At 44.2% G+C, this 13,059-nt stretch overlaps 5 non-coding genes across 5 annotated transcripts; all 5 read right to left on the bottom strand.

Annotated features, from left to right (window-relative positions):
• Positions 1 to 4,062: 4,062 nt before the first annotated feature.
• trnan-guu (transfer RNA asparagine (anticodon GUU)) lies at positions 4,063 to 4,136 on the bottom strand. The gene has a single exon. It is a non-coding gene; the product is annotated as a tRNA-Asn (tRNA).
• A 3,723-nt stretch (positions 4,137 to 7,859) lies between these two features.
• trnan-guu (transfer RNA asparagine (anticodon GUU)) lies at positions 7,860 to 7,933 on the bottom strand. The gene has a single exon. It is a non-coding gene; the product is annotated as a tRNA-Asn (tRNA).
• A 559-nt stretch (positions 7,934 to 8,492) lies between these two features.
• trnat-ggu (transfer RNA threonine (anticodon GGU)) lies at positions 8,493 to 8,566 on the bottom strand. The gene has a single exon. It is a non-coding gene; the product is annotated as a tRNA-Thr (tRNA).
• Positions 8,567 to 9,443: 877 nt separating this feature from the next.
• Positions 9,444 to 9,517, bottom strand: trnan-guu (transfer RNA asparagine (anticodon GUU)). Its single transcript has one exon. It is a non-coding gene; the product is annotated as a tRNA-Asn (tRNA).
• A 1,829-nt stretch (positions 9,518 to 11,346) lies between these two features.
• trnan-guu (transfer RNA asparagine (anticodon GUU)) lies at positions 11,347 to 11,420 on the bottom strand. The gene has a single exon. It is a non-coding gene; the product is annotated as a tRNA-Asn (tRNA).
• Between the last annotated feature and the right edge of the window lie 1,639 nt (positions 11,421 to 13,059).

The raw sequence follows: 13,059 nt of genomic DNA, 5'->3' as shown, positions 1-13,059 counted from the left end.
CGCCGTGAATCTCTCGCAAACTTTTTGCATCTGTCACGGTGTCGTCTCCCCGCCCGGCACAATGACGCATCGCTTTACGTTTAGCAGGTAACATTTGCCACCGCTGGCAAATAAGAGGGCGTCCGAAACGCCCACCATGCCGTGGGCGAACCTGAGTTCGCCCAGGTCCAAGGCCAATTGATCCGGTGGCAGGTGGCGGTGTCTGTAATGAGCCTTGACGCGAGCAACCGTCCGTTGCTGGCCAGGATGTGTTTGTCCAACAAGTCCCTCAAGGCACCCTCAGAGGCCAGAGGATTCCCACACCAAACAGTCGCACTCCAGACCTCCGCCTAGGCCTCCTTCCGGGTCTGGGAATCCGCTATGATCCAACGGGCACGGGGTTCCCTCTTCTTCTACGCGAAGGCGCAGACAGTCTGTGGTCCGCTCGAGCCGCGGCTCGACAACCGCGCAGCCGTCGGTTTGCAGGTCACCTTCTTCTTGAGAGGCCATAGCGTTGGAACCTTTCGACGAGACTGTGGATAAACGCTCGTTCAAGCTCGTCAGGTGAAGTGGTACTGCGACGTATTCTCTCTGCGACTTTAAGGTTTGCCGCACCCCCCCCCCAGCAAACAGGCACCCAACCCAAAATCTGAACCGGCGAGGCATCCTCCAACCGGCTCATCGTTCATTCACCGCCAGACAACTCCTCCTGAACCGTCCTCCACTTGTCCGACGTGAAAAGTCCTCCGACCGGGGCAATTTATTCCACCAGGAGGATCCTCCAACTCGGAAAAATCCTGGGAAACCTGGGAAATCGAGGGAAAACTTTGTTGTAAAAATGGAAATGAGGCGGCGACTGGTCAATGGGTTCCGCCGCAGCGCTCCTCACATTGAGAATGGTGGAATAGCGTTGACACAATGAGCAGGCCTCAGTGCCCGCAGCAGCCCGCTCCCCATACATGTAAAATAAAAAAGAAAAACACACACACACACACACACACACACATTATTTGAATATTATCATATTATGAGGGAGAAAATAAAGACCAAATAGCAAAACTTTGATTAAAATATAAATATTTATAAATATAAAACAGTAATCAAAGAAAGGGGTACACAATGCATTCATATGCAATCATATTCATATTCATATTAAAACCTCAGAGAGACCGAAATCATCTCACCACCAGAGAAACTCGGGAACCGTTCTCCACTTTATCCAACGTGAAAATCCTCCAACGTGGCAGGTTATCCCACCGGAGGGATTCCTCAACGCGGTGAAGAGTCCTCCACTTGGAAACTCGGTGTTGTGTGTGTGTGTGTGTGGTGTGCTTTCACCTGCAAATTATTTCACCACCACCCTCACGTCCTCCCTAGGTCCAACACGACCCATGCTCCGCGCGGACACACACACACACACACACCACACACACACAACACAGACACACACACAGATTGATTATTATTTATATATAAAATATTATATTGAGGGAGAAAAATAAGACCAAATAAGCAAAACTTTTGATTAAATGCTAATATTTATTGAATATAAAACAGTAACAAAGAAAGGGGTACACAATGATTCCTATGCACTCATATTCATATCATATTAGAAATCACATCACACGTATTCCAAATAATCCAAAGGTGTCCGGAAACCTAATCGGCACACGTAACGACAGAGGCTGGCGGGGCGGGGAGAAGCTCGATACAGCCGGCGATGTGAGCCAAGAGTCAGAGACAGACTTGAACGGGTCTCTCACAGTGCCATCACGAGCACGTATTGGAAACCGCGCGGGTCGAACAAAACAAAACGCTCCGAGTACAACTCGTCGGTAGCGATGTCAAACAGGTATCCCGCGTCGTAGCCGCCCATATAACAAAAGACTATCCCCGCGTTCGGCTCACTCGGGCAGCTTTTCCGGATAGGCGGTACAGCCCCCACCAGGTGTCGCCCAGTGTCGTTATCGCGCCGCGCACCTCACTCAGCAACCTCGTGGCAGACAGATCCTCAAAGCGCACTCCGTCTTCCTGGGGGGGACTCAGAAGCCTGGCGCGGTCCTCGGTGATAACTTCGCCAGATCAGCCTCACGGGGTCCAACGCGTCCCGTAAGGGTCGGACCAATATGGGCGGGTGGGGCGTCCATGACCGTGTCGTCGCGAGCCACCGGCTCGAAGAGGATCTTGTAGACTCCATTGTAAACCACAGAGAGAGAAAATTTCAGACCCCTCACGGTTGATTGCACCCCAAAGAACAACGCCGTCCCCGACTCTTCCGGGGACTTGGGATGCAGTCGGCCAGCAAAACTATTCCCTCGCACGGTGTAACGCGCGCGCGACACAGATGCACCAGCCCTGCCGGGCGAGGCCCAGATCTTCCCCGTTAGGACCTCCATTTCCTCCCAGGTGGCGTTCAGGAGCGCCCCCTTCCACGGGTCTGCGTTGCGAGACGTGAGGATGCGCGTCTCGCCAGACGCGAACTTGTCATTGTCTCTGGCTTTTCCGTGCCTTAGAGAAGGTCTCTAAGATCTGAGCGCCGGCGACGAGCTCCGGTCCGTTAGAGAAGTTAGGGTCTCTGCGTCCATGTCGGTGAGCTCTGTTCAGTTTAGAGGGACGGGAGAGTAGCATCCTCTTCTGTCTTGTGGGGTTTTATGACGCCGACCGTGGGAAGGTGCGCAGGTCTGACGGGGGTCCGATCCCCGACCCTAACCTTGTTTTTGTTTGTTTTGTTTTTTTTTTTCGTATTCTCTGGCACCACATCTCCATCGCTGCCAGAGGCATCAAACCAAAAATCATCTCACCACGAAAGAAATCGGAGCGTTCTCACTTTATCCAACGTGAAAAATCCTCCAAGTCCTCCAAGTTATCCCACCTGAAGGATTCCTCCAACGTGGTGGGAAAAAAATCATCTAACTGGGGTTCGTCCAACGGGAAAATCCTCCAACGCGGCAGTTTATCCCACCAAAAGGATTCCTCCAACGTGTGGAGATTCCTCCAACTTGGAAACAAGACCACCCACGCACGCACCCACACGCACACACACACACACACACACACACACACACACACACACACACACACACACACACACACACACACAACACACACACACACACCACACACTTTCTCCACTTCGTCCAACGTGAAAATCCTCCAACACGGCAGTTTATCCCAACCAGAAGGATTCTTCAGCGTGGTGGGAAAAATCATCTAACTGGGGGGAGAGTCGGGACTGTCACCGGTTGTCCAACTTGGAAAATCCTCCAACCTGGCAGTTTATCCCACCAGAAGGATTCCTCCAGACGTGGTGGGAAAAATCATCTAACCTGGGTTTGTCCAACGTGAAAAATCCTCCAACGCGGCAGTTTATCCCACCAGAAGGATTCCTTACAGCGTGGTGGGAAAAATCATCTAACCGGGGGGAGAGTCGGACCTGTCAACCGGTTCGTCCAACTTGAAAAAATCCTTCAACTGGAGTTATACCACCAGAAGGATGCCTCCAACGTGGTGGAGATTCCTCCAACTTGGAAACAAGACCCCACACGCACCAGCACACACACACACACACAAACAGGTATACGGTGCAGTCAAGTGCTTGTCAGTTGTACAGCTATTCTTTTTCAATCAGAATTCTGGTGGTTCAGAAGTATTGAAGACGATGTGGGATGAGGAAATTTCCAATAACTTCTCTTTGAAAAAAGAAAATCAAGCGGGTTTGGTGAAAAATCCTATCTACATGGTCTCAGAAGACTTTACAGACATTAAACATCCCTTGGTGGGCTTGAACCGCCAGCCTTCCTGTTTACAGCCGAACACGCTGACCTATTGCGCCACAGAGATATTTACAGTTTTCCCTGGCACTTAATTTAGAAGACTACTTCTCAACAACAGGTATACAGTGCAGTCAAGTGCTTGTCAGTTGTAGAGCTATTCTTTACAATTCCGAATGCTGGTGGTTCAGAAGTATTGAAGACGATGTGGGATGAGGAAATTTCCAATAACTTCTCTTCGAAAAATGAAAATCAAGCGGGTTTGGTGAAAAATCCTATCTACATGGTCTCAAAAGACTTTACAGACATTAAACGTCCCTGGGTGGGCTTGAACCACCAGCCTTCCGGTTAACAGCCGAACGCGCTGACCTATTGCGCCACAGAGACATTTATAGGTTTCTTTGGCACTTAATTTAAAAGACCAATGCTCAACAACAGGAATACGGTGCAGTCTAGTGCTTGTCAGTTGTAGAGCTATTCTTTAACAGTCCAAATGCTGGTGGTTCAGAAGTATTGAAGACGATGTGGGATGAGGAAATTTCCAATAACTTCTCTTCGAAAAATGAAATCAAGCGGGTTTGGTGAAAAATCCTATCTACATGGTCTCAGAAGACTTTACAGACATTAAACATCCCTTGGTGGGCTTGAACCGCCAGCCTTCCAGTTAACAGCCGAATGTGCTGACCTACTGCTTTACAGAGACGTTATACCCTTTGATTTGGACTTCATTCAGAACACTATTTCTCAACAATATGTATTAGGTGCAGTCAAGTGCTTGTCAGTTGTAGAACTATTCTTTACAAGTCCGAATGCTGGTGGTTCAGAAGTATTGAAGACGATGTGGGATGAGGAAATTTCCAATAACTTTTCTTCGAAAAAAGAAAATCAAGCGGGTTTGGTGAAAAATCCTGTCTACATGGTCTCAAAAGACTTTTCAGATATTTAACGTCCCTGGGTGGGTTTGATCCACGAGCCTTCCAGTTAACAGCCGAATGTGCTGACCTACTGCTTTACAGAGACGTTATACCCTTTGATTTGGACTTCATTCAGAACACTATTTCTCAACAATATGTATTAGGTGCAGTCAAGTGCTTGTCAGTTGTAGAGCTATTCTTTACAAGTCCAAATGCTGGTGGTTCAGAAGTATTGAAGACGATGTGGGATGAGGAAATTTCCAATAACTTCTCTTTGAAAAATGAAAATCAAGCGGGTTTAGTGAAAAATCCTATCTACATGGTCTCAAAAGACTTTACAGACATTAAACATCCCTTGGTGGGCTTGAACCGCCAGCCTTCCAGTTAACAGCCGAATGTGCTGACCTACTGCTTTACAGAGACGTTATACCCTTTGATTTCGACTTCATTCAGAACACTATTTCTCAACAATATGTATTAGGTGCAGTCAAGTTCTTGTCAGTTGTAGAACTATTCTTTACAAGTCCGAATGCTGGTGGTTCAGAAGTATTGAAGACGATGTGGGATGAGGAAATATCCATTACCTTATCTTTGAAAGATGAAAATCAAGGGGGTTTGGTGAAAAATCCTATCTACATGGTCTCAAAAGACTTTGCAGACATCAAACGTCCTTGGGTGGGCTTGAACCACCAGCCTTCCGATTAACAGGCGAACTCGCTAACCTACTGCGCCACAGGGACATTTATTGATTTCTTTGGCACTTCATTTAAAGGACTACTTCTCAACAACAGGTATACAGTGCAGTCAAGTGCTTGTCAGTTGTAGAGCTATTCTTTACAAGTCCAAATGCTGGTGGTTCAGAAGTATTGAAGACGATGTGGGATGAGGAAATTTCCAATAACTTCTCTTTGAAAAATGAAAATCAAGCGGGTTTGGTGAAAAATCCTATCTACATGGTCTCAGAAGACTTTACAGACATTAAACATTCCTTGGTGGGCTTGAACCGCCAGCCTTCCAGTTAATAGCCGAATGTGCTGACCTACTGCTTTACAGAGACGTTATACCCTTTGATTTGGACTTCATTCAGAACACTATTTCTCAACAATATGTATTAGGTGCAGTCAAGTGCTTGTCAGTTGTAGAACTATTCTTTACAAGTCCGAATGCTGGTGGTTCAGAAGTATTGAAGACGATGTGGGATGAGGAAATTTCCAATAACTTTTCTTCGAAAAAAGAAAATCAAGCGGGTTTGGTGAAAAATCCTCTCTATATGGTCTCAAAAAACTTTACATACATTAAACGTCCCTGGGTGGGCTTGAACCACAAGCTTCGGTTAACAGCCGAACACGCTGACCTACTGCGCCACAGAGACATTTATAGGTTTCTTTGGCACTTAATTTAAAAGACTAATTCTCAACAACAGGTATACGGTGCAGTCAAGTGCTTGTCAGTTGTACAGCTATTCTTTTCAATCAGAATTCTGGTGGTTCAGAAGTATTGAAGACGATGTGGGATGAGGAAATTTCCAATAACTTCTCTTCGAAAAATGAAAATCAAGCGGGTTTGGTGAAAAATCCTATCTACATGGTCTCAAAAGACTTTACAGACATTAAACGTCCCTGGGTGGGCTTGAACCACCAGCCTGCCGGTTAACAGCCGAACGCGCTGACCTATTGCGCCACAGAGACATTTATAGGTTTCTTTGGCACTTAATTTAAAAGACTAATTCTCAACAACAGGTATACGGTGCAGTCAAGTGCTTGTCAGTTGTAAAACTATTCTTTACAAGTCCGAACGCTGGTGGTTCAGAAGTATTGAAGACGATGTGGGATGAGGAAATTTCCAATAACTTTTCTTTGAAATATGAAAATCAAGCGGGTTTGGTGAAAAATCCTATCTACATGGTCTCAGAAGACTTTACAGACATTTAACGTCCCTGGGTGGGCTTGAACCACGAGCCTTCCTGTTTACAGCCAAACACACTGACCTATTGCGCCACAGAGACATTTAAAATTTTCCCTGGCACTTCATTTAAAAGAGTTCTTCTCAACAATAGGTATACGGTGCAGTCAAGTGCTTGTCAGTTGTACAGCTATTCTTTTCAATCAGAATTCTGGTGGTTCAGAAGTATTTAAGATGATGTGGGATGAGGAAATTTCCATTAACTTTTCTTCGAAAAATGTAAATCAAGTGGGTTTGGTGAAAAATCCTATCTACATGCTCTCAAAAGACTTTACAGACATTTAACGTCCCTGGGTGGGCTTGAACCACCAGCCTTCCTGTTATCAGACCTACGCACTGACCTATTGCGCCACAGAGACATTTATATGTTTTCCTGGCACTTAATTTAAAAGACCAATGCTCAACAACAGGAATACGGTGCAGTCTAGTGCTTGTCAGTTGTAGAGCTATTCTTTACCAGTCCAAATGCTGGTGGTTCAGAAGTATTGAAGACGATGTGGGATGAGGAAATTTCCAATAACTTCTCTTCGAAAAATGAAATCAAGCGGGTTTGGTGAAAAATCCTATCTACATGGTCTCAGAAGACTTTACAGACATTAAACATCCCTTGGTGGGCTTGAACCGCCAGCCTTCCAGTTAACAGCCGAATGTGCTGACCTACTGCTTTACAGAGACGTTATACCCTTTGATTTGGACTTCATTCAGAACACTATTTCTCAACAATATGTATTAGGTGCAGTCAAGTGCTTGTCAGTTGTAGAACTATTCTTTACAAGTCCGAATGCTGGTGGTTCAGAAGTATTGAAGACGATGTGGGATGAGGAAATTTCCAATAACTTTTCTTCGAAAAAAGAAAATCAAGCGGGTTTGGTGAAAAATCCTATCTACATGGTCTCAAAAGACTTTTCAGATATTTAACGTCCCTGGGTGGGTTTGATCCACGAGCCTTCCTGTTTACAGCCGAACACGCTGACCTATTGCGCCACAGAGACATTTACAATTTCCCTGGCACTTCATTTAAAAGAGTTCTTCTCAACAACAGGTATACGGTGCAGTCAAGTGCTTGTCAGTTGTAGAGCTATTCTTTACAAGTCCGAATGCTGGTGGTTCAGAAGTATTGAAGACGATGTGGGATGAGGAAATTTCCAATAACTTCTCTTCGAAAAATGAAAATCAAGCGGGTTTGGTGAAAAATCCTATCTACATGGTCTCAAAAGACTTTACAGACATTAAACGTCCCTGGGTGGGCTTGAACCACCAGCCTTCCGGTTAACAGCCGAACGCGCTGACCTATTGCGCCACAGAGACATTTATAGGTTTCTTTGGCACTTAATTTAAAAGACTAATTTTCAACAACAGGTATACGGTGCAGTCAAGTGCTTGTCAGTTGTAGAACTATTCTTTACAAGTCCGAATGCTGGTGGTTCAGAAGTATTGAAGACGATGTGGGATGAGGAAATTTCCAATAACTTCTCTTCGAAAAATGAAAATCAAGCGGGTTTGGTGAAAAATCCTATCTACATGGTCTCAAAAGACTTTACAGACATTAAACGTCCCTGGGTGGGCTTGAACCACCAGCCTTCCGGTTAACAGCCGAATGTGCTGACCTACTGCTTTACAGAGACATTATACCCTTTGATTTGGACTTCATTCAGAACACTATTTCTCAACAATATGTATTAGGTGCAGTCAAGTGCTTGTCAGTTGTAGAACTATTCTTTACAAGTCCGAATGCTGGTGGTCAGAAGTATTGAAGACGATGTGGGATGAGGAAATATCCATTACCTTATCTTTGAAAGATGAAAATCAAGGGGGTTTGGTGAAAAATCCTATCTACATGGTCTCAAAAGACTTTACAGACATTAAACGTCCCTGGGTGGGCTTGAACCACCAGCCTTCCGATTACCAGCAGAACGCGCTGACCTATTGCGCCACAGAGACATTTATGGGCTTCTTTGGCACTTAATTTAAAAGACCCATGCTCAACAACAGGAATACGGTGCAGTCAAGTGCTTGTCAGTTGTAGAGCTATTCTTTACAAGTCCAAATGCTGGTGGTTCAGAAGTATTGAAGACGATGTGGGATGAGGAAATTTCCAATAACTTCTCTTTGAAAAATGAAAATCAAGCGGGTTTGGTGAAAAATCCTATCTACATGGTCTCAAAAGACTTTACAGACATTAAACATCCCTTGGTGGGCTTGAACCGCCAGCCTTCCAGTTAACAGCCGAATGTGCTGACCTACTGCTTTACAGAGACGTTATACCCTTTGATTTCGACTTCATTCAGAACACTATTTCTCAACAATATGTATTAGGTGCAGTCAAGTGCTTGTCAGTTGTAGAACTATTCTTTACAAGTCCGAATGCTGGTGGTTCAGAAGTATTGAAGACGATGTGGGATGAGGAAATATCCATTACCTTATCTTTGAAAGATGAAAATCAAGGGGGTTTGGTGAAAAATCCTATCTACATGGTCTCAAAAGACTTTACAGACATCAAACGTCCTTGGGTGGGCTTGAACCACCAGCCTTCCGATTAACAGGCGAACTCGCTAACCTACTGCGCCACAGGGACATTTATTGGTTTCTTTGGCACTTCATTTAAAAGACTACTTCTCAACAACAGGTATACAGTGCAGTCAAGTGCTTGTCAGTTGTAGAGCTATTCTTTACAAGTCCGAATGCTGGTGGTTCAGAAGTATTGAAGACGATGTGGGATGAGGAAATTTCCAATAACTTCTCTTCGAAAAATGAAAATCAAGCGGGTTTGGTGAAAAATCCTATCTACATGGTCTCAAAAGACTTTACAGACATTAAACGTCCCTGGGTGGGCTTGAACCACCAGCCTTCCGGTTAACAGCCGAACGCGCTGACCTATTGCGCCACAGAGACATTTATAGGTTTCTTTGGCACTTAATTTAAAAGACTAATTTTCAACAACAGGTATACGGTGCAGTCAAGTGCTTGTCAGTTGTAGAACTATTCTTTACAAGTCCGAATGCTGGTGGTTCAGAAGTATTGAAGACGATGTGGGATGAGGAAATTTCCAATAACTTCTCTTCGAAAAATGAAAATCAAGCGGGTTTGGTGAAAAATCCTATCTACATGGTCTCAAAAGACTTTACAGACATTAAACGTCCCTGGGTGGGCTTGAACCACCAGCCTTCCGGTTAACAGCCGAATGTGCTGACCTACTGCTTTACAGAGACATTATACCCTTTGATTTGGACTTCATTCAGAACACTATTTCTCAACAATATGTATTAGGTGCAGTCAAGTGCTTGTCAGTTGTAGAACTATTCTTTACAAGTCCGAATGCTGGTGGTTCAGAAGTATTGAAGACGATGTGGGATGAGGAAATATCCATTACCTTATCTTTGAAAGATGAAAATCAAGGGGGTTTGGTGAAAAATCCTATCTACATGGTCTCAAAAGACTTTACAGACATTAAACGTCCCTGGGTGGGCTTGAACCACCAGCCTTCCGACTACCCAGCAGAACGCGCTGACCTATTGCGCCACAGAGCCATTTATGGGCTTCTTTGGCACTTAATTTAAAAGACCCATGCTCAACAACAGGAATACGGTGCAGTCAAGTGCTTGTCAGTTGTAGAGCTATTCTTTACAAGTCCGAATGCTGGTGGTTCAGAAGTATTGAAGACGATGTGGGATGAGGAAATTTCCAATAACTTCTCTTTGAAAAATGAAAATCAAGCGGGTTTGGTGAAAAATCCTATCTACATGGTCTCAGCAGACTTTACAGACATTAAACATCCCTTGGTGGGCTTGAACCGCCAGCCTTCCAGTTAACAGCCGAATGTGCTGACCTACTGCTTTACAGAGACGTTATACCCTTTGATTTGGACTTCATTCAGAACACTATTTCTCAACAATATGTATTAGGTGCAGTCAAGTGCTTGTCAGTTGTAGAACTATTCTTTACAAGTCCGAATGCTGGTGGTTCAGAAGTATTGAAGACGATGTGGGATGAGGAAATATCCATTACCTTATCTTTGAAAGATGAAAATCAAGGGGGTTTGGTGAAAAATCCTATCTACATGGTCTCAAAAGACTTTACAGACATCAAACGTCCTTGGGTGGGCTTGAACCACCAGCCTTCCGATTAACAGGCGAACTCGCTAACCTACTGCGCCACAGGGACATTTTTTGGTTTCTTTGGCACTTCATTTAAAAGACTACTTCTCAACAACAGGTATACAGTGCAGTCAAGTGCTTGTCAGTTGTAGAGCTATTCTTTACAAGTCCAAATGCTGGTGGTTCAGAAGTATTGAAGACGATGTGGGATGAGGAAATTTCCAATAACTTCTCTTTGAAAAATGAAAATCAAGCGGGTTTGGTGAAAAATCCTATCTACATGGTCTCAGAAGACTTTACAGACATTAAACATTCCTTGGTGGGCTTGAACCGCCAGCCTTCCAGTTAACAGCCGAATGTGCTGACCTACTGCTTTACAGAGACGTTATACCCTTTGATTTGGACTTCATTCAGAACACTATTTCTCAACAATATGTATTAGGTGCAGTCAAGTGCTTGTCAGTTGTAGAACTATTCTTTACAAGTCCGAATGCTGGTGGTTCAGAAGTATTGAAGACGATGTGGGATGAGGAAATTTCCAATAACTTTTCTTCGAAAAAAGAAAATCAAGCGGGTTTGGTGAAAAATCCTCTCTATATGGTCTCAAAAGACTTTTCAGACATTAAACGTCCCTGGGTGGGCTTGAACCACCAGCCTTCCGGTTAACAGCCGAACGCGCTGACCTATTGCGCCACAGAGACATTTATAGGTTTCTTTGGCACTTAATTTAAAAGACTAATTCTCAACAACAGGTATACGGTGCAGTCAAGTGCTTGTCAGTTGTACAGCTATTCTTTTCAATCAGAATTCTGGTGGTTCAGAAGTATTGAAGACGATGTGGGATGAGGAAATTTCCAATAACTTCTCTTTGAAAAATGAAAATCAAGCGGGTTTGGTGAAAAATCCTATCTACATGGTCTCAAAAGACTTTACAGACATTAAACGTCCCTGGGTGGGCTTGAACCACCAGCCTGCCGGTTAACAGCCGAACGCGCTGACCTATTGCGCCACAGAGACATTTATAGGTTTCTTTGGCACTTAATTTAAAAGACTAATTCTCAACAACAGGTATACGGTGCAGTCAAGTGCTTGTCAGTTGTAAAACTATTCTTTACAAGTCCGAACGCTGGTGGTTCAGAAGTATTGAAGACGATGTGGGATGAGGAAATTTCCAATAACTTTTCTTTGAAATATGAAAATCAAGCGGGTTTGGTGAAAAATCCTATCTACATGGTCTCAGAAGACTTTACAGACATTTAACATCCCTTGGTGGGCTTGAACCCACCACCAGCCTTCCAGTTATCAGCCGAATGCGCTGACCTACTGCTTCACAGAGACATTTGTGGTGGAAATTTCCCATAAAGAGGCAGATGAGAGAGTTGTCCTTTTGTGCGATTTATTGAAATAATAAAGAAAAGAAAAATATTGGGGAAAGCAAATAAAAAGCATGGGTGTTGATCGTGCACATCAACAAACCAAAAACCAGCTGGGGAGATCAGTGCACACACCACTAAGGTGTGATGCAAAGATCCCATGATCCTCAAGTTGTCTCTTCCTTTTAACCCCTTTCTCTGGCTCTGGTGGAATGTTTCTCTGCAGCAATGGAATTGTCCGTGCCACTTTATCTCGCTGTAAGTGAGAATGTTTGCTTTCTCACATCTGCATTATCATGTCTTGTTATCCAAAGGAAGGAACACCGAGCTTCCACGACAAGATGCATTTGCTTTAAAAGCCTTGGGTCTGGTGGGGAGTCAGATAGGATGGAGCTAGAGTCCAGGTGTAAAGGACAAACATATATCATAAATTATTAGTCAGTCAAATGGAACATCAGATGTTTAGACTTGATGTACGACAGGGCACAAGAGATTTTGTTGTTTGTGTGAGAATGTTCAGTTCAGTATTGCACCTAACCAGCACAGACGACTGTGTTGGATAAGAAATAGCACAAAGGCAAAATTTTTCCATTACAGGCAGCTTCCCTCAGACTGAAGATTATTATAGTGATCTCATTAAATACGTGTGGACATTTCTGTTTTTTGTTCGCTGGCTGTCTAGCAGTGCACACGCTGCAAGGAAAGTAGCGCTAACATTATACTGCAAAGGAAGCTCAGTGAATAAACAAACTTTTCTTAAAAAAATGTAAGTTAGTATGGGCCCTTTCTGCTTTGTTAAACCTTTATTTTCGTTTCTGATGGACGGATTTATGCTTTGTTGACCGCGAGGACGTTACTGCTTTAACCATTGACGATCTGACCATCTCACACAAGATGAACAGAACCATGCAGTAAATGTGAGGAGGGGTGGAATTTGACCGGAGAGGCAGAAATAAGCCACATTAGT

The sequence above is a fragment of the Betta splendens genome, chromosome 9 (assembly GCF_900634795.4).
Source record: "Betta splendens chromosome 9, fBetSpl5.4, whole genome shotgun sequence".
NCBI lineage: Eukaryota > Metazoa > Chordata > Actinopteri > Anabantiformes > Osphronemidae > Betta > Betta splendens.
This window is presented reverse-complemented; position numbering and strand designations above follow the sequence as displayed.